The sequence below is a fragment of the Rhipicephalus sanguineus genome, chromosome 7 (genome assembly GCF_013339695.2).
Source record: "Rhipicephalus sanguineus isolate Rsan-2018 chromosome 7, BIME_Rsan_1.4, whole genome shotgun sequence".
NCBI lineage: Eukaryota > Metazoa > Arthropoda > Arachnida > Ixodida > Ixodidae > Rhipicephalus > Rhipicephalus sanguineus.
In genome coordinates this window covers 6862841-6888449 of record NC_051182.1, presented here as the reverse complement: position 1 = coordinate 6888449, position 25609 = coordinate 6862841, and positions in this window count along the sequence as shown.

Below are 25609 nucleotides of genomic sequence, written 5' to 3'. Positions count from 1 at the left end.
GGCCAGTGCATCACGAGGATACCCTAATTCTCAAAGACGCATGTCACGGGGTCGTGACGTCGACGAAGACAACAGCTGGCGTGGTCAAGATGAAACTCTTTATTTGGCCGAACTTGTGGATGGATATTCAAGACCTTTATTACTCTTTGCTGCATGAGGACTTGTTATAATGTGTTAGTAAATGTGTTAGCGAACAAGGACACGAGAAGGTTTTCACCGATAAATGTGGTGTTTCTACCAGGGCTTTTCTAGAAATTTTTTCCATATATTTAGAGTCGACGCTGGTAGGTTGGAAGGAAGGCGTTTATGTGCAGAAATCAGGGATATGTATTGGTTCTAAGGTTGCTCCGGTTCTTAGTAGGTTATACCTCAGCAAGATTGACAGACTTTTGTGAGGCCCTTAGGTAATTCGGTTATTAAGGTTTTTCGCTATGTGGACGATTACTTGAATTTTGTAGTGGTGAGGACTTTGAAAAGGTGGTAACTTCAGTGAGTGAAAAATTTGAATTAAATGGAGGAGCTTAGAATAAGAGAGAGCTGAGCTAGTTGGTAAGTATTCATTCTAAAATATTGGCCGCGGACCTGCGGGCTTCGCTGCAAATGTCGTGGAAAGACGATAGTCTTCTGCCGGCCGTACTACATCAGTGCTCCTCTACGTTCAATCGCCGCATCTGGCTCATAGCGTCGCATTTGCAGCGCAGCCCAAAAAACACTAGCAATTTCAGCGCAGCCTATGAAACACTAGGGTATTTATCATTACGTATCTATGAATTTTCTAGTAAAGGAACACACTATCTAATACTTATGTATTGCTGCTGCGCATCAGATATGCGTAACATTTGCTTTTTGATCGACAATGTTCAGAAGTATGAACGGCGCTACCAGTTGAAAATGGCTGGGCGTTCCCCAAGTGCTTAAACATTGGCTGGGTGGCTGAATCGGGTGACAGACAAACAGAAAGTCAAACAGACCAAAATTTTTCTGTTTAGGTTCCCCAAGAAAGACTATCGTCTTTAAAAGACAGGGCGTGCAAACACGGATGCAAGAAAGAAGTCAGGACACCACAAACGCCGACTAACAACTGAAGAGACGCACAAAGATGGAAAAGAAGGCACGAGAACGTATCTGCGCATGCCCATGCAATAGGCGAACATATCAATCCGGCACGCGTGGGGGTCTACGTGGAAGTTAAGGCATTTGATTTCATCTTTATGCAAGTTAATCGAGGGTTGGCTCACGCATGCGCTACCACTATTCTCGATATGCCATGCTTCAATTATCACGCTCATTTCTTCATTTCCATGCCGGTACAACACTGCGCATTCATAGAATTTAGGCGTGCACTTACAATCTCGACAGTGTAAACATAGATTAGAAGGTGAGCCTCCGGTTAGCGATCCCTTGTGTTCCAGTATTCTCTGGTTAATGCAGCAGCCCGTCTTTGATAGAAGCGGCCGCAGCCGGAAGGGCCCTTGTACACCACACTTGTAGGGCAATCAGTGAATTTGTTGGTGTGTTTTACGAAACATATTGGTCCGCTTCTTGTCTTTTACGCGCTCATTCTTTCTCTGCACAGCGGCACAAATCTTACCTAGCTTATTGGCAGCCGTGAAAACAACATTAACGCCGTATCTACTTCCTACTTTCTTTAGCCTGTGAGATACGCAGTGAATGTACGGTATACCTACGACACGTTTCTTCCTAACGCTTTCTGCAACGATGATCAAACTTAACACAATGGACTTTTTTAAACGTTCAGCGACAGTGGCCACTGCATCACGAGGATACCCTACATCTAAAAGACGCGTAATCTGCGCGTTAAAGCTATCGCTCATTTTGTGCTCACACGACTTCGTTAGGGCTGACTTAAGACAAGACATGGCGATGCCGTTTTTTACAACCTTCGAGTGCTTCGACGAAAAATTTAACAGCGGTTTCGAAGAGCTAGGAGAATACTACCAGCACACGTGGTTCTTCAAAACGTTAAGGAAATGTCTAGAAATTGTATTCCATTATTTTGAGGCACCTCTTTAGCGAAGCTCAGCCCTCCTCCATTTGATTGAAATTTTTCGCTCACTGAGGTTACCACCGTTTCAAAGTCCTCACTACTACAAAAAAAAAACAAGTAATCGTCCACATAACGAAAACCCTTAATAACCATCTACCTAAGGCGCCTTGCAAAAGGTTGTCAATCATGCTAAGGTATAAATCACTAAGAACCGAAGCAACCATACAACCAAAACATATCCTGATTTCTGCACATAAACGCATTCTTCCAACCTACCAACCTCGACTTTAAATACATGGAAAGCATTTCTAGAAAAGCTTCGGAAGAAACACCACATTGATCGGTGACAACCGTATCGTGCCCTTGTTCGTTGATACATTCATTAACGCATTTTAACAAGTCCTCGTGCGGCAAGGAGTAATAAAGGCCTTGAATATTCATACTAAAACCTTTACAACAGCCCGGGTTCTTCTCTGCGAGGAACTGAACTAGCGCCTGACAATTGCGCATACGAAAAGGGTCTGAAAACTCAAAGAGGTTAAGCAGTTCTGCAAATAACTAGATACAGCGACTTGCCAGGTGCTTTGCACTGAAACGAATGCTCGAAACGGAATCTCGTTCTTATGTGTTTTCGCTGAAAAAAAAAGTGACAGTTTCGCCACATCGGCGAAGCAATGAATGCGATAGCAACAAATTGCAATGTAACGCAAAGAACGGAAAGCAGCTCGAAATTTCCAGCGCGTCGCTCAAGCGCAAAGGACGCACGAAAAGAACACACACAGGGCGAGCGCGAACTATCATGCGTCACAGCTCGACACATGAAGTGCACTGCTCAAACATAAAGCAGGACACACGAAACGAACAGGTACACACAGGACGAGCGCGAACTCACAATTGTTGCCTATTTCTGTTTGAACAGCGCGTTCCTTTTGCAAACGCGGCCGCTGCACGAGCTAAGTGACCCTCGTACGCTCTGTGATTTCAGCGCGGACATCGCGGGGAAAGCACAACACATGCACTCCCCGCTCCACCCCTCCCCACCCGGCCTCTTTTTGTAGCGTTAGCTACACTTGCCTAGCCGGAGCCGATTTCGCAATGGAGCGTCATGAGGCGTACTGCGCATGCGCGAGGATCAGTGATGTCACACAGCTGGGTCACCGGAGCTGGCATCTCACTCGCTCTCTGACACCGCCGCCAAGGTCGATTCCAATAGGTCGCGAAGCTTCGGGCGATAAACGGTTCAGAACCTATTGTCAACGACACCAGCAACGGGAGTTATGGGTGCTGAGATTGAAGCGAGACTGTTTGGAGGGAACAAATACTAATAGCGAAAAACCAAGTTTTATTCAAACGTAGCAATCTTTATGTTTTACAAATTACATTTATTTCCCGAACAATGTTATGTAGGTGCAATGTTACAAGAATGTACGACAGTGTTTAATTTTTACGCAAAACCTTTTTCTTAGCGCCCCCTGAAGAGAGGCGCACGTCATTGTTATTCAGTGCAGCCCTTGCGCTGCATGGAAAGGCGCGCTCGTAAGTTCGTCTGCGGCGACACGCCCCCTCAGGTGTTCTGGTGTTTCGCACTTGCATGCGTTCTGTGAATTATTGTGGTGAGAATTTGATTTTGGCGTGCGCGAAGTTGCGAGGTGCGTTTCATCGTTGGTGAACGTGTTGGCTACGGTGTTCAACGGACAACGGCACGTGGCGGCTAACATTTCACGCCAAACGCTTTCCTCGGTACTCGCGGAAACGATGTGGTGTTCCAAGGATGCAATAGCAATACGCGTACGCCTGGCGAGCCCTCTCTTCTAGATAAGACACCGGGGCAACGGTTCGGAGTAGTGTGCTTGCTGGATTTTCATGGATCAGTATTCCTGCTGCCCGGTTTCCTTCGTGAACACGCAGTGCCTACTATATTTCATGTTATCGGTGAGCAGATCGCTAAGTTATCTGTCACGCTACAGTCACTACAATTCGCATGTCTTGATACGTTACACGTAAGGTTAATTTATCGGAACCTAAGGCAAAACGTAGTGCACGTAGTGTACGCACTTTTTGTACTTATGACATTTGTTGCTCATTGTGTAGGGTGTGTGAAACTGCGTTATTGTGATCATTGAATAAAACTGCAATATCATTATTTTGGCGTGACCAGGCGTCATTTCTTCTCGTTAGAACTGAAGCACACACGCAATGCGCTCTTTACGTCCCCTGCACATGTGCAAAGCAAATAAGCAACGCTGCAAACATGAGAGGTACGCTGTTGCCTACTTTATTCACGCTGTGGAAGATGACACGAACGCAGAATAAAAGCTCAGACAATAAAGTTTCCTGGTAAAACCAAGGCGAATTGCACGACGGTACGCTTAAACACCGCTGTTTAGTCACGGGTCGATATTAGTTTAGCTAGCGTTGGCTTCGAGCACATTCGCCAAGGGCTTGCCGGCTCGCCGTAGCGCGAGTCCTTAGCAATCAGGGGCCTAAGAAAAATATTTTGAGTTCAAATTTCGCGCTAGTGCCAACAAAATGACGTCACTTTTTTTACTGGATACTGCGTCACATCCGCTTTATTTTTTGTTGCGCCGGAAGTGTTCCCTCCTCACACAGATGGCGCTAAGCCCCATGAGCAGCTGATGAGCAGCCATTTTCTGAATGTATGGGATTCTATGGAAGCTTCGCTACCATTTACATTTACCGTGCCGCCGCGCGCGGCTCGCCGCTGCTGGTCTGTGCGTTCGGGAGGAGTGGCGTCGTAGGCGCGGCAGAAACGCTGGCGCCGGCGCGCGCGCAGACTCCGCCACCGCCGCGCGCGGCTCGGCGCTGCTGGTTTGCGCCACATTCGAGAGGAGTGGCGTCGTAGCCATAGACACAGTGGCGCAGGCGCGCGCGCAGCTATTCGCCTTCGCTGTGCAGTCGCCGTCTGACACTGCGCTGGGGCTGCTTGATAGCGCCTCTGACTGGCGTTTGCAGGTGGGTAGCGCTAGAGTTACTGTATATGCTACCTTTAGGTAGCAGAGTTGCGCATCCGTCTTCCGAACGCCGCTAGCCACCAAGCGTTGCGGAGAAGCTGACGATCGGGTCAATTCTTGTATTTCTCGATCGCGCCGCTGCAGCGAACCGGATTGACACTAGTCATTCACAGTAAAGTTAATCACTGGTCTTCGACACGCCAGACTTGCCGATCGGTGACCCAGTAGGCATGTCGCCAGCAAAAACGGAGCGCCTCTTCGCCGCATAGCTGTGGTTTCTAGCCAGACCTATGCGCAACTCTGCTACCTAAAGGTAGCATATACATTAACTCTAGGTAGCGCCATGGAGAAGGAGAGCGCAAATGCTGCTCGACGGCGCAGAAGAGCCGAGAATATTATCTCATCGGATCCCGAAGGAGTTGCCTGGCAATTAGCGGTTCAGCGAACGAAGAATGAGCAGAAGAAGGATAATAATCCTAGACAATCTGGAAAGCTAAGAATATTCAGCTGAACCTTTGCTAACGCTACGTATATCCTGGCATAGCCGAGCTAAGCCACTGCAATTTTTTTCCCTCGAGATAAGCGCTCGATGGCGACCACGCCCTGTAGGGCGAACAGCAGCGGCGTCACCCAGCACTACAGCGCGGGCAGACAGCGGAAGCGCAAGGTTCTCCCTGCGCAAATCTTTAAGTGCGCCCGTCGCGCTCCTCACGTCATCTCGCTGGTAATGAAGAAACGCTTATAAGCGCCTTCCATCTCTGAGTACTGCGGTAAAGGGTGTGTATATAACGCTCGCCGTTAGCTACTGAAGCATCTGCCTTTGGTGGCGTAGGTGTTAGCGCCACGCGCTGCGGACTGGGAGGTCGCTGGTTCGATTCCGCGCTTCGGAAGGTTTTTTTCGGAATTATTATTCCTTGGTACTTTTATGCATATACATATATACATATTTATTTATACATATATACATACTTATACATATACGCAGCATGCCGACGGCGACGGCAAAAACCAGCCGAGACTGCCCTTATAATTGATATCGCAATAACAAAAATTACAGCGGCTTAGTTCGGCTATGCCAGGATATACGTAGCCTTAGCAAAGGTTAAGCTGATTATTCTTAGCTTTTCAGATTGTCCTGGATTAGCTTGATTGTCTTGTTTGCTGCTGCTCCAATGACACACACATGGTATACGTATTATTTCTTGCAAATAAACAAACACTCGCCAAAGTTGCAACGAAAAATAAGAATTTATGACGTTTCAAGACCACTACGGGTCTCTTGTTCACAGATGTGAACAAGAGACCCGTAGTGGTCTTGAAACGTCATAAATTCTTATTTTTCGTTGCAACTTTGGCGAGTGTCTGTTTATTTGCAAGAAATGTATGCCCCTCGCCAGACGGTGTTCCGTCGAACCCTGGACTGTATACGTATATATGCACATGCATATTTATTTTTGCTCAACGTCAGGTTGCTTCTCTATTGCCACAAAGACGGCTTCGTGGTCAGTGAAATAACACGCTGCCGTCGCTCAGCATCCTGGCCTTCTTTACATTATAAGCTATTCTCTCGAGGTTATGTCTTAACAAAAGGTCGACAGTACGTTGCCTAACTACCGATGGTTTAAGTTTTACCATCCTAAAATTCTTTTTCATTGCTGTTAATGCTTTTTTAGGAACGTCGATTAACTTGCATAAAGATGAAATCAAATGTCTTAACAGTTATCTTCCACGTAAATCTCCATGCATGCCGGATTGATAGGTTCGCCTATTGCATGGGCATGCGCATATAAGTTTTCGTGCCTTCTTTCTTCTTCCGCCGCTGTGCGTCTCTTCAGTTGTTAGTCGGCGTTTGTTGTGTCCTGACTTCTTTCTTGTGCCCGTGTTTGCACGCCCTATCTTTTTAGACAGGAGACTTACCAACTAGCTCAGCTATCTGTTATTCTTGCGTAAGAGAATTGGCTCTAAAAATATGTTTGTATCATCAGCGTACAAGATCATGTCATGAGAACCTGGTAGTTTGGTAATGTCATTGATATATATTAAAAAACAATGGCGATACTAATATAGAGCCTTGAGGGACTCCGCAAGAGACAGTTAGCCGGTTAGATGTGACGTCATTCACCCGCACGTACTGCGTGCTATGGTGTAAATAATTCTGCACTCAGTTAAGTGTAATACCACGTACACCATAGTGATTTTTAAATGCGAAGCATTTCTTAGCGAACCTCTGGCACTTTGAGTGTTTCTATCTACGTATCTATCTATCTATCTATCTATCTATCTATCTATCTAGCCGCCTACGTCTGGGTGCTCTCATGATCGCCACCTCAACTTAGTTTCGACCAAAATTGGCATGGGAGGGTAAGGGGATTTGCCGAATATGACTGTCGGGTCATAACGTGAATAACATGAAAATCTTGTCGCGTACGTCGTCAAAACCTTTCCTCCAGACACGTGTGGCACATACCCGTTTACCACGGGCAACAGTAAGCGGGTATGCGCCACAGGTGATTGACAGTTTATATCTACCCTGGAACGGCGAGAACAGATATTGGTAACCTAAGTGCGGATAGAATGAAAATTAGGATCCCAGCAGGAATCGAACCCAAGCATTCTGCGTGGCAATCACGTATTCTACCACAGAGCCACGCCAGGCTTATAAACTGGTTTGAAAAAACAAATCGGCAGATCCCACGTACAGTGGGAATCGATGTTATGCGAAGCATGCGGCCGGAAGGTGACTGTGGCGTAACTTTTTTCTGAGCTAAACGTTACAAAATGACGCTAAAGATCTGTATAAATTTTATACCCACACATATATGTTGAAGAGCCGCATATGTGTTATATAATCAGCTGTTTACAGTTGGGTAACGCTGCCAACGGCAACGTTGGTATTACCAGCACCAGAAGTTGTAAGGTGATATGTAGTGCTTATACTTGCCCCTAAAGATGGAGAACGCACGCACGTTTCACGAACCCGTTTGCATGTGTGCAAGAGGTTCTTGACAGTTCTTGAATGAGGTCAGCATCACTATGGTCAGTGAGCACCAGCAGTTGGTCATGACGTGTTATTGGATCCGGTCGTGATCGCGGTGACGAGGGTCCATGGGAAGTATGAGGTATAGTACAGCTGTTGGAAATCGTGGATGCCTCGTTCATTTCGTCGACAGATTGTAGGTCTATAGAGCCGGCAAGATGTTGGAACCTGAAGTCAGCCTTCGCGTTGGTGAGGTATAGGCCGTCGAGACCCGTAGGCCTGGATAGTGCTACGTCGACCAACATCCGTGGATGGCGCTTGTCGTATTCGCAGACTAGTTGGGCCTATGTGGCCTACGTAGCCTCGTCTACAAAGCAACTGTCAGTCAATCTGGCATCATCCTCGGTCAGCGTGAGGCCATCGCCCAGCCTCGTAAGAAATGAAGATACGGCGTCGTTCTGGCGGACTAAGTGCACTTTACGGTGCGATGATGTGAATACCATACGTTTAACTTTCGTTAAGGCATCCCTCCGGGGTCGAGCAATGCTTCAATATAGCTTGCTGAATCATATGGATACACACGTAATGTTTATTAGACTTCTGTAAAAGCAGAGCGAACACTGGAACCACAGACGTTAATCTGATATGACGCCTGTATCGTAGGAGTACACATCGTAGGAGTGTCATGTGTGTTTATTGCTTTCTTGCAATATTAGATAGCCAGTACTGTAACCACAACTGACGTTGCACCGCCATTACGCCTGCATAGGCTGTTTTTTCAAACCAGTTTATAAGCCTGGCGTGGCTCTGTGGTAGAATGCGTGATTGCCACGCAGAATTCTTGGGTACGATTCCTGCTGGGATCCTGATTTTCATTCTTTCCGCACTTAGGTTACCAATATCTGTTCTCGCCGTTCCAGGGTAGATATAAACTGTCAATCACCTGTGGCGCATACCCGCTTACTGTTGCCCGTGGTAAACGGGTATGTGCCACACGTGTCTGGAGGAAAGGGTTTGACGACGTACGCGACAAGATTTTCATGTTATTCACGTTATGACCCGACAGTCATATTCGGCAAATCCCCTTACCCTCCCATGCCAATTTTGGTCGAAACTAAGTTGACGTGGCGATCATGAGAGCACCCAGACGTAGGCGGCTGGATAGATAGATAGATAGATAGATAGATAGATAGATAGATAGATAGATAGATAGATAGATAGATAGATAGATAGATAGATAGATAGATAGATAGATAGATAGATAGATAGATAGATAGATAGAAACACTCAAAGTGCCAGAGGTTCGCTAAGAAATGCTTCGCATTTAAAACAGCCTATGCAGGCGTAATGGCGGTGCAACGTCAGTTGTGGTTACAGTACTGGCTATCTAATATTGCAAGAAAGCAATAAACACTACATGACACTCCTACGATGTGTACTCCTACGATACAGGCGTCATATCAGATTAACGTCTGTGGTTCCAGTGTTCGCTCCGCTTTTACAGAAGTCTAATAAACATTACGTTTGTATCCATATGATTCAGCAAGTTATATTGAAGCGTTGCTGGACCCCGGAGGGATGCCTTAACGAAAGTTAAACGTATGGTATTCACATCATCGCACCGTAAAGTGCACTTAGTCCGCCAGAACGACGCCGTATCTTCATTTCTTACGAGGCTGGGCGATGGCCTCACGCTGACCGAGGATGATGCCAGATTGATTGGCAGTTGCTTTGTAGACGAGGCTACGTAGGCCACATAGGCCCAAGTAGTCTACGAATACGACAAGCGCCATCCACGGATGTTGGTCTACGTAGCACTATCCAGGCCTACGGCTCTTGACGGCCTATACCTCACCAACGCGAAGGCTGACTTCAGGTTCCAACATCTTGCCGGCTCTATAGACCTACAATCTGTCGACGAAATGAACGAGGCATCCACGATTTCCAACAGCTGTACTATACCTCATACTTCTCATGGACCCTCGTCACCGTGATCACGACCGGATCCAATAACACGTCATGACCAACTGCTGGTGCTCACTGACCATAGTGATGCTGACCTCATTCAAGAACTGTCAAGAACCTCTTGCACACATGCAAACGGGTTCGTGAAACGTGCGTGCGTTCTCCATCTTGAGGGGCAAGTATAAGCACTACATATCAACTTACAGCTTCTGGTGCTGGTAATACCAACGTTGCCGTTCGCAGCGTTACCCAACTGTAAACAACTGATTATATAACACATATGCGGCTCTTCAACATATATGTGTGGGTATAAAATTTATACAGATCTTTAGCGTCATTTTGTAACGTTTAGCTCAGTAAAAAAGTTACGCCACAGTCATCTTCCAGCCGCATGCTTCGCATAACATCGATTCCCACTGTACGTGGGATCTGCCGATATTTTTTTCAAGATGATATTGTGCTGTACGCAATCAAACGCCTATCGAAAATCCAAGAAGAGACCAAGAGAGTAGTGCTTCTGCTCTATATTTTCGAGTATTTTATCTTAATAGCGAGTAGCGCTTGCTCTGTCGAGTTTTTCTTCAGAAAACCATACTGGCAGACAGATATCAGGTTGTGCTTAGTCAAAAACATCCAAGCCTGCAATTTGTGACTGCTTCAAATGATTTGGAAAATACTGGCAACACAGAAATTGGTCGGTAGTTTGACATTTCCATTCGGTTACCACCTTTGTATATTGGACAGACCTTGGCGATTTTCAGATCACCGGGAAGCACACCAGTAGTAAGCATTGGGTTTGCAAGATAAATCAATACGTCAGATATAAAAGGCGCAACGTGCTTAATGGGAACAGATCTTATATCGTCATGACCTGGGGATACATAATTTTTTTACTTCATGATCAAAGTCACTCTATCCTGAGAGGATGTGGGCGAAACAAACAGACTTTGATAAAGAAGTAGCAGTGTTATTAAATGCCTTGTCAAGTTCATGTGCATCACCGAACGGCTTGCCAACATTGACAAAGTACTCAATAAAAGCACAAGCTAAATCGAAACCAGACAAGTTTCAACTCGGTGTACTAATCTCGTTCTTCATACTATTATCTTTCACTCTCGTTATATTAGTTACCTCTGTCCATACTTTACCACTGTCGTTTCAGATTCTCGAAAATCGCTGAATAAAATAATTTGTTTTTGCTGTTTTTAATTTTTTACTCAGGTGATTTCGATATTTTTTATAATGTTTTAAAAGGTTACGCTCCCAGTTTCGAATGAAAGAGTGGTACATTTTGTTCAGAATAACAGAGAGCTGAGCTAGTTCGTAAGTATTCTTCTTTCTTTTAGGACATTCTTTCTTTCTTTTAGGACATTCTGGTAAGACTTCTTTCTTGTGTCTGTGTTTGCACGCCCTGTCTTTTTAGAATGGACATGTTGGTCTTAGTACAAATTTTTTCGTGTAAATCAATATTTGTCCACCGCTTTCTGAACTTTTCCGGTTTAATCTTCTTTTAATTAGCCGGAAAGCGTTGTTATAAGCTTCTGAAAACTTAGCAATAAACATTGAGTACGCCAATATTGCGTCACCAATATTGCATACGTTCTTTCAATTTATATTCCGTACAAGGAATTGAAAGTTTTGTAAATTTCCATAATTTACTTCGCGCGTTATATAACTATCAACTGTAACTTTGCGTTCGGGCACTCTGTTGATAAAGCAAATACTGGAATATGATCACTTATGTCCGAACTCAGTAATCCAGATTCGATATTACGTGGTTCAGTGCCTCTAACACAAACATCTAAAAGGGTGGCTGTGTCAAGAGTAATTCTAGTTGGCTAAGTAATGTGATTGTAGCATGCTAAAGATGAAATAACACTGTCGAAATCGTGAGTGCTCGGATCATCATGTTACAGATTTAGGTTAACGTCGCCCATGAGTACAAATGGAAGAGTAGTAGAATTCAATTTTTCAAGCAATTTTTCAAGAAAATCTAGAAACTGTCGCTTATTTCGAGTCGGTGGCCTATAAATTGCCACAACAATTACATTGGACAGTGATACAGTCAAACATTCAACACTGGGACTCATTATTGAGCAGTGCTCAAGAACCGTGTGTGAGTAGCAACTGTGTGAGTGTAACTTGAGTGTAACTTTCTCAGGAAGAAGAACAATGGCCCTATATAATTTCTTTGCTTCGCACGGCGCAAACGTTTCTCCACGAAAGTGCATAGCTGCTGCTGCAAGCATGCCATATCAAAACAACAATCATATGATTCATAGTCCACAACGCAGAACATACATAGCGTGCACGGCTTCATTTCGGAGTGCGTATGGACCATTACGTATCTTTAACATGCGAGAATGAGACTTACCTCGAGGAATACGTCCTACACGGTGTATTCGCTACTTGGGAAAGTCACTTTCGCTTTTACTCGGGCGTCGTTGTCGTCTAGTCGTCTGCTCTCCACCGTAAATGTCATTGCCCAGCATTTCTCCTTTTATCAAGTTCGCTTTTTGGAAGTGCCTGTCCAGCTCGGATATCTTTTTGAAGCCGCACTGCAGGCGGTCATAGTGAGGCGACGCGAGTGTATCGCGAAAGCTCTGCACGTGCACGGAAGCGAGCGGCGGCGCGGTGAAGAGAAGGGAAAACGCGCGTTGTTTGCCCCTAAGTTTCTATTTTTATGCCAGAGATGGCGCTGCCTGTCAAGAACAGCAGCGCCTCTAAGCTATGCTTGGGGAGCCTATAAGCGCCGCAGCAAGCCTATGTCGACTGGCGAATTGGGTCAATGTCGTGCCTTCGTGGAGTGAGACAGAGGCAAGCGGGTCGTGGGACAGAGACAGTGAGACAGAAATCAGCGACCCGGGTTGTCGAAGCGCAGTGTCGTAGTGTGCACGAACACAGGCGTAGGTTATCATATTACTCGGGGGACACATCGTGCCATGTCTTACCTCAATTAACGACGCTTTGAAGAAGTGTATATCGAGTACCAGTGTTTATTACGTGCTTGATGATGCCATCATTGCGCGGGATTCACGATATGCTGTGTCCAGACATATCTTAACTTCAGCTTCCGCAACGTTTAAATCATGATCATGGGCATTAGTCCTCGCGATTGAGATGTGCCCCTAGGCGTCAACGTGGATACATCTACGTCATACTACCAAACACCAATAGACATTGTACAAGCTCTTGTAGATTGCTTGATTGGGCTGGTTGGTGCTGCATGGTAGACGAAGAATAAAAACAGCGCTAAACACGGGACGAGAAGAGGACACATACACGGCGCTGAACTAACAACCAATGTTTATTGCAAAAACAGTGCAATATATAGGACACAGGTGTCTGCGCAGAAACGCGGAACATAAGCCAAAGTGCACAGAAACGTTATGAAGAATCTGCCAAATCAGTGGACACCATTTATTTATTTATTTATTTATTTATTTATTTATTTATTTATTTATTTATTCAGTACCTGCATCGCCTTTTTAGGCATTACAGCAGGGGGGTATATGCATCACTACATCAACTGTCATTCATTTCTACACACAAAGCGTGGTAAAAGTCATCATTACATTGAATTTCTGAAATATTTGACGGAAGAGCATTCCACTCACTCGTAGTCCTACAAAAGAATGAATAACGTAAAGTGTCACCTTTAAAAGGAAATTCCAGAACTTTCAATGCATGGTCCCTTCTACGCGAAATATATGATGGTACTGCAATATAGTTGTTTCTGTCTATGCCTGTTCTTGAATGATAAATGCTGTGAAAAAATTTGAGTCTCAGTGATTTTCGTCTGTCCTTTAAGTCCTGCCAATGGTGCACGCTTGCTCTCTGAAACGCTGAGGTTTTTGTCATAATTCCCCAAAACAAATCGAACAGCCCTATTCTGAATTTTTTCTAATAAGTCGACTAACTGACGAGTATGAGGATCCCAGCTGACGCAGGCGTACTCAAGTATCGAACGTACGTGAGTGAAATACAGCCTTTCTTTTAAATTACTAGGTAATTGTCCAAAATTTCGACGTAGGAAGCCCAATTTGCGTGCTGCCTTTCTTCGTATTTCCTGTACATGCCTATTCCACCTTAAATCTTAACTAAGTAAAACTCCTAAGTATTTATATTCCGTAGCCCTGCGTAAAGTTATGTTATTTAATTTGTACTCATATGCCTTATGTGAGCGTTTCCTTGTAAAGGTGATGACTGAACATTTTGAAACGTTTAAAGACATTTCCCATTTCGTACACCACGTTGAAACTTTATCTAAATCACTCTGAAGGTCATAAACATCAGATTCACTATTAGTAGCTACTATACACCACACAATCGTCTGCAAACATCCTGAAAGATGACGTAATGCCTCTAGTGATATCAATAATGTACAATAAAAATAATAGAGGCCCCAAGACAGAGCCTTGGGGTACTCCAGAGGTGACCGCAGCGACTTCAGAGGAGATACCGTTGAGAACTACAGACTGCTGCCTATGTGACAGGTATTCGCATATCCATGAAATTACATTTTTGTTCAGCTTGTAGGCGTGTAATTTGCTAATAAGTAGGTCATGAGCCACAACGTCAAAAGCTTTGCGAAAATCCAGAAAGATGCAATCAATTGCCTGCCTTTTGTCTATTGCTAGGGCCAAATCGTGAGTGAATTCTACAAGCTGCGTACTACAAGAAAAGCCTTGCCTAAATCCATGTTGGTTTGTATTTAATAAGTTATATTTAACAAGATGCGACATAATACAACTATATATAACGTGCTCCATTACTTTGCATGTAATACTAGTTAAAGACACTGGCCTGTAGTTCTCAACGCAGTTTTTAGGTCCACTTTTGTAAACAGGCACAACATTAGCTAGTTTCCAGTCTCTGGGAACGGCACTTGTCTCTAAACACTTTTGGAAAAGACGGCAAAAATACAGGCATAACGAGTCAGAACAACTACTAATCATTACTGCTGCTATATCATCTGGCGCAGTTGCCTTTCCAGGAGAAATATTTGCTAAGAGCTTACGTACACCATCCAAGGCAAACTCAACTTGGGGCATTCCTTCATTACACAGCGAAAAATCCACACTTACAACCCGAGATTGGCGATTACTAAATACGGAAGAAAAGTAAGTACTAAATACTTCAACTTTGCGCTTGTCGTCATCGATAACGGTGCCTAGGTATTCAAGAGGTGGGACAGAATGATCGTTCTGAGCGTTACGCCGGATGTACTTCCAAAATTCTTTCGCGTCTTTTACCAAACGTTCCCCAAGCTGAGCGAAATACGTTTTCTGAGCCGATTTGGTCAAATTCTCGAAATCAGCCTTCAGCCTTTTTAGTTCCTATAGGTTTTCCGTGGTCCTGTGCTTTTTATACTTTAAGTACACCCTCCGCACCCTGCGCAGCATGATATGCAGTTGTTGATTAAACCACGGCTTATCCTTATAACGTTTGGATGAAAGCATCCGCGTCGGAAAGAACTTATCTCGAAGATGTAAAAGGTTTTCTTTAAGGTTTTCCCACAACTGCTCAACGCTCAGATCATCCGCTAATGTATCAAATGTGGGGAAGTACGAATCTAACGACCGATTTAGTGGACAGTAATCAGTTTTGCAATACAAGAATACTTTTCTCGGCGGTTTCTTCACCATAGATGCATTTTAACACAAACATCAGCTACGACAATGTTGTGGTCGCTCAAACCAGGTAAAGCATGAACGTCAGATACAATACCAGACACATTACACAATAGCAAGTCCAAGACATGGCCAGTACCATCATCACGCGATGCACTACGGACGCATTGATCTAATGCATGAGTGTCCATTAGGTCAAAAAAAAGAGGAGTACAAACAACCAGTAACGGTGTTCCTGGGAATATCGCATGACCAGTCGATTTCCGGTAGGTTAAAATCACCCCCAACCAAGACACGGTCGTTCTTTAAATACTCCATAAAGTCTGACAGCTTGATAAATTGCTCATAAGACGCGCTTGGTGGGCGATAGTAGGAGCCAATCACCATGCTTTTCCCGTTGTCCAGTCGCATTCTACAAAACACTGCCTCGACATCAAGAAGTGTGCACTGCAAGTGAACGCAAGGTATACTATTCTTTACAAGAACAAAGACACCTCCACCATGAGAATTTCTATCGCGTCGAAAGCAGTGGTAGGTTGCCGGGAAAATTTCGGAATCAAGAACAGAAGAATCTAACCATGATTCTGTGCCTAGCACAATCGCGGGCTGAAGAGTACGCAGTTAGGCATTGAAATTTATCTGTCTTATTCTTTATACTCCTGCAATTTATTAATAGAACCCTTAAAGGCAGCCCTGTTGTACGCTTACAGGAAGGTCACAGCTGAACTACCTCTCCCGTTGAATTATCGAGCTGAAAGCGCTTACCCCGTAATGAAGCGTATCGTGCTTCAAAACCGCCTTCTCGCCTTCCTGCTTGTTCAATTTCGCATAGTCCCATAGCTTCTTTCTTTTTTCCCTGACTGAGTGTGAAAAATCTTCAGATATGTTATAACTAGTGCCTTTGAGTTTGTAGGTGTTCGTGATCACAGATTGGCGGTATTTATAGGAAGTGAATTTCACTATGACTGGACGTGGTTTTCCTGCCGTGTATGTTCCTATGCGATGCGCACGCTCAATACTCAGGCCTGTGACACCAAGCCTACTTTTGCACAGTTCTACTATAAGTTCTTCAGATTTGGCGGCAGTCTCGTTCGCGGATGTATCGTCTAAGCCACGAAAGACCAGATTATTTCTTCTTTGCCTCTTCTCGATATCATCAATCTTTTGCGTAAGAGCCGTCAATGCCGCATGATCATCCTGCTGCTGGTCTGCCATTTTTGCAACGGTCTCGCGTACGTCATCGACATTCCCAATTTTAGCTTCCAGTGAAAGAATACGATCCTTCAAGTCTGTGACATCTAGGGTGAGTTGGTTCTGTTTTTCTTCGATAGAATTTAACTTCGTCATCATTTTACTTTGTCCATCGAGGAGCTTAGAAAATTGCGCATCAGTTGGCCCTGGGTTAACTTCAATATCCCCGCCACACAGTAACAAAAGTAACAAATAAAGCGCTGAACTGCGAAAAATGACGAACTGCCGTTTTGGTTGCGTTCTTTCTGAGTGGGACCGAGAAAGTAGCATAAAAAACAGCAGTTGGGGTGGAACCGGCAAGGCAAAATATGGTATATTAGAAAAGATTTCAAGCGCACCAACCTGCGTAAGCAGTAAAAAACCGGTGAGCGCTTCCGTCATGTTGCCGGTTCCACGCCCCACCGTCAGAATGACCTTGCGGACTATTTGTACCAACAGGTGACAGCCAGAGTCGCTGGATGCACATTGTTGTCTACTTGAGGTGCAGAAAACGTCAAATTCCGTCTCGAGGAAGCATTCTTCAAGAGTTGCCGGACAGAAGTCAGGCAGTGTATTGACCGAAGGCGGCACCAGGCACACTTCGTCGGAAATGGATCCAAGAGGCACCGCTGAACAATAATCCGACAAGGACCCCGGTGGCGCACAGTTACCGCAAGCAGATGCCGCAATATCCGCTGCCAAGAAACCATGCATCCAGACAGCCTGCGTAAGCAGTAAAAAAATTGGCCGCGTATCTGCGCGCTTCGCTGCAAATGTCGTGTAAAGACGATAGAAGAGGCGCTGTGTGAGATATGGACGCCATCTGGCAATACGTCGGGAAACATGAGTGCTGTGTTGCGTGCTGGTAGTCCCGGCGCAGCAGCAGGCGAAGACCTTTGCAGAGAAACGTCCGCACTCAACGAGTGCTCTGCACACACTCTTTTATTTACACGTCGCCTGGGTAAAACAGGAACGCCAGAGCGGCGCCCACAACCGGCAGCCTGAAGGCCGCCCACAACGCTGCTTTTTCATTTTTTAAATATTTTTTTTCACCTTCTTGGCCTTCTCAAAACTAAAGTTTTTCAACACCAACCCATGGCATTCGTACAGTGCAATACAGAACCGAAACCGAAACACAACAATGAGCTCGTGCGAAGGGCACGGAGGAAGGCAAATTCAGCGCAGTCGCATTTTCAGCTTTGTTGAAACAGCGCTCACTAGACGACGACGAAGTAAAAGAAGGCACAGGACAGGCAGCGCCTGTCCTGTGCCTTGGTCAAGTGGTTCAACTTCGGCCGAGTGGCTGAATCGAGGGACGTGCCGACAAACAGAAAGACAGACAGACAGACAGACAGAAAGACAGACCAAAATTTCTGCGTTTAAGTTTCCCAAGAAAGACTATCGTCTTTAAAAAACCGGTGAGCGCTTCCGTCATGTTGCCGGTTCCACGCCCCACCGTCAGAATGACCTTGCGGACTATTTGTACCAACAGGTGACAGCCAGAGTCGCTGGATGCACATTGTTGTCTACTTGAGGTGCAGAAAACGTCAAATTCCGTCTCGAGGAAGCATTCTTCAAGAGTTGCCGGACAGAAGTCAGGCAGTGTATTGACCGAAGACGGCACCAGGCACACTTCGTCGGAAATGGATCCAAGAGGCACCGCTGAACAATAATCCGACAAGGACCCCGGTGGCGCACAGTTACCGCAAGCAGATGCTGCAATATCCGCTGCCAAGAAACCATGCATCCAGACAGCCTGCGTAAGCAGTAAAAAAACCGTTGAGCGCTTCCGTCATGTTTCCGGTTCCACGCCCCACCGTCAGAATGACCTTGCGGACTATTTGTACCAACAGGTGACAGCCAGAGTCGCTGGATGCACATTGTTGTCTACTTGAGGTGCAGAAAACGTCAAATTCCGTCTCGAGGAAGCATTCTTGAAGAGTTGCCGGACAGAAGTCAGGCAGTGTATTGACCGAAGGCGGCACCAGGCACACTTCGTCGGAAATGGATCCAAGAGGCACCGCTGAACAATAATCCGACAAGGACCCCGGTGGCGCACAGTTACCGCAAGCAGATGCCGCAATATCCGCTGCCAAGAAACCATGCATCCAGACAGCCTGCGTAAGCAGTAAAAAACCGGTGAGCGCTTCCGTCATGTTGCCTGTGCCACGCCCCCAATTCTAATATCTAATTTCACAGCCATGAAGCGAAATTGAGGGTACGCTAACACAAGAAACATCATGCTGTTGAACGTAAAAGGCTTCGCTAATCTCGCGTTCGCGCTGCTTACTATAGCGCCCCATGACCACACACACCGTGTATGTGTCCTCTTCTCGTCCCGTGCTTAGCGCTGTTTTCATTCTTCGTCTCGTAGATGAATGCACAATAAACAATCAACTACTTCTGTGAAGGCCCGTTTCACTTTCGTGTTATACCAATTCCTATGACGGAGGGATTCGCCATGTTTTTTCTTTGTTAGACAATAATAATGACAACTAACAGACAATAATGCCACGGAAAGTATAGGGGATGGTATTGGTAGTAATTAGGTTATAAACTGACTTAGAATAGAGAATTGAGCGAGTTGGTATTGATTCATACTTAGGAGTGTACAGCGCTCACAAAAAGGGACAAGGAACAGAACCAAAGTGCACCAAGGTGTCCTGTGTACTTCTTCTGTTCCTTGTCCCTTTTTGTGAGCGCTGCACAGTCCTAAATATGAATTAGCTTATAAATGTGAAGAAAGTAAAGTGGAAGAAAAGATTTCTCGCCGCCGGCAAGGACCGAACCTGCGACCTTAGATTACCGCGTCCGATGCTCTACCATAGAGCTACGGAAGCGGTGATCCTCCAGTCCACGTTTATGGGGCATATACGTGCATTTAAAGCTAGGAGTGTTAGCGCCGATCGCAGCCGTAGTGGTGAGTATGGAACACTCTTTTTCTGCCCGTTCGCGTCACGCAGTACGTGATTTTTACGACCTGGAAGCTGACCATAATCCCTCACATACTACCTGAAGGCATCAAGTCTGCCACAAAAAGGTAGTATGCGAGGGATTATTCGTCATCTGCCTGCTTGTGAAAAGATGACGTGCTGCGCGATGCAAACGGGCCGAAAAAGAATGGTCCATTCTCGCCGCCATGGCTGCGATCGGCGCTGACTAACACTCCTAGGTTTAAATGCACATATATACCCCATAAAAGTGGACGGGAGGATTACTGGCGCCGTAGCTAAGTGGTAGAACATCCGACGCGTTATTCGAAGGTCGCAGCTTCGGTTCTCGCCAGCGGCAAGTTATCTTTTCGTCCAATTTACTGTCTTCACATTTATATCCTAATTACTACAATTAACATCCCATGTACTTTCCTTGGCATCATTGTCCGTTAGTTCGCATTATTATTGTTTCTAAAAAAGAAAATCACAGCATATCCACGGGGTGAATGACGATGAGTGGGGCGAAGCTCCGGAGGGACTCATCGGTAAACCGTGAAACTCTTCCTTGAAATTCGCCCAGTACATCATACAAAGAGTGCTAAACACCATGTATATATTAAACATCAAACTTTTATTGTACTGTTGGTTTACGTGGTCCCTTCATTATCACCGCTTTGTGATCAGTTAAATGCAGAGAAAGTGTCCGCTCCCGAGCGAAAGAGAAAGCGCGCAAGAGCGAGCGCCTTTTACGATCGCAAGCATCCAATGACATGCACGATTGGCATTATACAAGCGCCATCTGTAATCTCTGCACAGCAACTCTAAGAAATGCATGAAACGCCATCTAGTTAGCAATTCATTAAACTAGAGCTCTAAGAAATACATGAAACACCATCTAGTGAGCAATTCATTAAATTAGAGCTGGCTACATACATACATACTACAGAGGAGGGAACGACCCACACCCTAAGGAGCTTCGCCCCTAAAAAACGAGCCCTTAAAAGTGAACATATTTCCTTCATTCAGTACGTTTTACTGTCCTTCAAGACTTTGCTTCACCGAGCGACTACACGTCTTGGACACTGCCGACTTAACCCTTTGATTCATTATGACGACTAAAACTGCGCTAAAAACACAAAGACAAAGACGAGGAAAACAGGACTCGCGCAGACTCACAACTGAACGTTTAATGTTTGAAGGATGACATATATACACAGTTAACACTTGATGAAATAAGATCATTGGACACAGATATGTCTACGTCACAAAGTGGCACCTAAATATTTCAGCTCACAATCGGCAAGAGATACGGAAGGTTCACCTATACACCCCCGTGTAATGTTAATCTTGAAAGCCTCGAACATCTCGCGTGTACACCGGTCCTTGTGGCGACACAAAATCTTCGTTTTATTGAGAAGCGGTTGGCACAAGTCGTTGCTGCCTACTTTACACTCCCTACAGTGTTTGGACACGTGCGAATAGCCAAGATTTTGTTTCGTCACAAGGACCGGTGCACACGCGAGATGTTCGAGGCTTTCAAGATTAACATTACACGTGGGTGCATAAGTGAACCTTCCGTATCTCTTGCCGATTGTGAGCTGAAATATTTAGGTGCCACTTTGTGACGTAGACATATCTGCGTCCAATGATCTTATTTCATCAAGTGTTAACTGTGTATATATGTCATCCTTCAAACATTAAACGTTCAGTTGTGATTCTGCGCGAGTCCTGTTTTCCTCGTCTTTGTCTTTGTGGTTTTAGCGCAGTTTTAGTCGTCATAATGAATCTTAACCAACTAGCCCGACTTGGTGCTCTACTTAACCCTTTGACACGCTATGTACACAATTGTGTGCACCATTTGTTTTTGTTAGTTGTATCGACTAGGGGGTAAGAAAGAGCCAGATACATTGATCTTTGCATAAATTGAACCTCCTGCATAATAAATTTGTCTTCATTTAACTTTATTTTGCATTGTGCTGCTACGAATACTTTTCTGAAGGCACTACCATGTTCGACAAGTCGTTCGGCGTGCCGCTTCCTGCGACCCACGTCTAAAGCATAATTTTTCTTTGCTCAAAAGTGACATAACCGAAAACGAATTCGCACTATATTTCCAGCCTGGGAATCGCTTCTATGTATGCATGAACAAGGCATGAATGACTTCAGAATAAATAAAGAAAAGATTACTTTTAAGGGCTCGTTCTTCTTTGTTAGACACAATAATAATGAGAACTAACATACAATAATGCCAAGGAAAGCATAGGTGGTGTAAGTTGTAGCAATGAGGTCCCTGCCGGCGGCAAGTTATCTTTTCGTCCACTTTACTTTCTTCACATTTATATCCTAATTGCTACAAATAACACCCCCTATACTTTCCTTGGCATTTTTGTCTGTTAGTTCTCATTCAGAATAAATAGCTATTTGATTACTATTTAATTGGGAATCATTACTATAACACAGATAAATTACCGTATTATGGCACTATTTTTGTTCCTATAGAATATAGAGTGCCTTGAAATAACGTTATATCGATTGGACGCATTTACAAACAGTTCTTCATAGCTGGCGTCTCAAAGGGTTAAAATAGGAAAAAGCAATGCTACTCTTAACTAGCTTTTACTGTGAAGATATGAAAAATAAAATAGGTCTTTCAGGTCTTTGTGCATACATGTAACACGCGTGGTTGCATAAAAAAAAATAAAGTCGCGTAAAAACAGCAGTTAATTCTGCTCGTCTAAAAACAGCTAGTAATTTAAAAATGATTTGATAAGCAACCCAGAATGATTTCCAAAGGCAACCTCATAATTGCCTTGAGTAATAGTTTCTTCAACATACTACAACAACTATGCTCATTTATCTTGCCTTTGTTCGTGTCCCGTCTCCGCGCAGTTCGACCAGAATGAGCAGTTTTTTGCCCGTAGGCACTTCGCATGTAAAATTTTAACCGACTAAATGCTTCCTAGAACAAGGTAGAACTGTATCTCGCTAGGCGTCCATCTGCAAACACCTTCCAAGAACCATATAATCGTCAACGAATCGAAATATTTCTTTTAGCTTACTAGGTAACTTCTCCTCAACTTGTGGTCCAATTTAGCTAAGAAAGTGGAAATTATTACCGCAGCAACGTTTGAACCAAAAGGAGCTCCTTACTTCTGAATAAACATAAAACGTTCAAGCCTGCAAATGCGCCGCGAAGGTAAAAAACGAGTAATTTAAAAATGATTCGATGAGCAACCCAGAACGATTTCCGAAGGCAACCTAATAATTGCCTTGAGTAATAGTTTCTTCAACATACAATATCAACTGCGCTCATTTGTCTTGTCTTTCTTCGTGTCCCGTCTCTACGCAATTCGATCAGAATTAGCAGTTTCCTGCCCATAGGCACTTCGCATGTAAAATTTTAACCGACTCAATGCTTCCTAGAACAAGATAGAACTATCTCTCAAGGTGTCCATCTGCAAACACCTTCCAAGAACGAAATCATCGTCAACGAATCGGAATATTTCCTTTAGGCTACCAGGTAACTTCCCTTCAACTTGTGATCCAATTTAGCTATGAAAGTGGAAATTATTACCGCAGCAACGTGTGAACCAAAAGGAGCTCCTTACTTCTGAATAAACATCTGACCGTTAAAGCCCGCAAATGTGCCGCGAAGGTAAAAAACAAGTAATTTAAAAATGATTCGATAAGCAACCCAGAACGATTTCCGAAGGCAACCTCATAATTGCCTTGAGTAATAGTTTGTTCAACATACTACATCAACTGCGCTCATTTGTCTTGCCTTTCTTCGTGTCCTGTCTCTACGCAGTTCGATCAGAATGAGCAGTTTCTTGTCCTTAGACACTTCGCATGTAAAATTTTAACCGACTCAATGCTTCCTAGAACAAGATAGAACTGTATCTCTCAAGGTGTCCATCTGCAAACACCTTCCAAGAACGAAATCATCGTCAACGAATCGGAATATTTCCTTTAGGCTACCAGGTAACTTGCCTTCAACTTGTGGTCCAATTTAGCTATGAAAGTGGAAATTATTACCGCAGCAACGTTTGAACCAAAAGGAGCTCCTTACTTCTGAATAAACATCTGACCGTTAAAGCCCGCAAATGTGCCGCGAAGGTAAAAAACAAGTAATTTAAAAATGTCTCGATGAGCAACCCAGAACGATTTCCGATGGCGACCTAATAATTGCCTTGAGTAATAGTTTCTTCAACATACTGTATCAATTGCGCTCATTTGTCTTGCCTTTCTTCGTGTCCCGTCTCTACGCAGTTCGACCAGAATGAGCAGTTTCTTGCCCGTAGGCACTTCGCATGTAAAATTTTAACCGACTCAATGCTTCCTAGTACAAGATAGAACTGTATCTCTCAAACATCTTAATCGTCATCGTAATAAAAAGAAGCGTCTGTACAGAAAAGCTAAGCTTGCACCTACATCATTGGCTTGGAAAAAATATCGCGAATGCTTAAAAATGTACTGTTGCGCCGTTCGAACTTCAAAAAAGAAATACTTTTCCCACGACCTTCCTTCTCTCTTGAAATCTAATGCAAAGAAGTTTTGGCGTGTTGTGTCTCCTAATAGCATTAGTAATCACATTTCTTTGTCTGACAATAAACAAAAGCCACTTGCTGATAGCGAATTCCCGCATGCCTTAAACAGATATTTTGCTTCTGTATTTACGAGGAAAGATCATTCCATCATACCCATCCTTCCTGATCATGATTATCAGTACATGAGTGCGATTGATGTCTCCGCTGAAGGTGTAGCTAATCTCATAGGAAACCTCAACACCTCAACTTAACCTCCCTGCCTTTCTCTCGAATTTATTATCTCTCTCTCTCTTTCTCAACACCTCAACCAGTGCTGGAGTTGACAACATTAACTCTAAAATATTTTTAAAAAATAGTCCTAATAACAAGTAAAATTCTTTGCTACATCTTTTTGCAATCATTATTATCAGGCTCATTACCCACGGACTGGAAGATCGCCAAGGTCATCCCTGTTTTCAAAAGCGGTAATAAAAATTCCCCGCAAAAGTACCGACCCACATCGCTAACATGCATTTGCTGTAGGTTACTTGAACACATTGTCGCCTCCCATATTTACGCTCATCTTGAACATAATTCCTTCTTTTTTCCTCGGCAACACGGTTTCAGAAAATTACTGTCATGTGACACGCAGCTGTTAGAATTCACAACTGACTTGCACTCTAACATGGACGCTAATCTTCAAACGGACTGTACTTTTTTTAATTTTGCTAAAGCTTTTGACTGTGTGGCGCACTCACGTTTATTCTCGAAATTATCAGCTCTCTGTCTGGATTCTTTGACATTATCATGGCTTCGTAACTTTCTTTCTTTCCGTCAGCAGTTTACATCAGCTAACAGTTTTACCTCTTCTCTCAGTGATGTAACATCAGGTGTGCCTCAGTGCAGTGTCCTTGGTCCTTTACTGTTCCTAATATACATTAACGATTTACCCATAGGCATACCTTCTAACCTACGTCTTTTCGCTGACGATTGCATCATTTACCACTCAATTAAATCCACTGAAGATCACTTCGCCCTTCAAAATGACCTCATATTAATTACAAAGTGGTGTGACAGATGGCAGATGAGTCTTAACTCTACTAAATGGAAGGTTATCACTTTCAGCCGCAAGCGCATCAGTTCCGATTTTTCATACCTCATAGATAACACATTAGTATCCCAGGCATCATCGTACAAATATTTAGGCGTCCATCTTAAGCATAATCTTTCATGGGACACGAATATTAGCACCATTACTGCCAAGGTTTCCAGGTCACTTGGATACCTGCGCCGGAACTTGCGGAAATCACCAAGCAGTCTAAGACAACTCACCTATGAAACCATCGTTCGTCTGCAATTAGAATA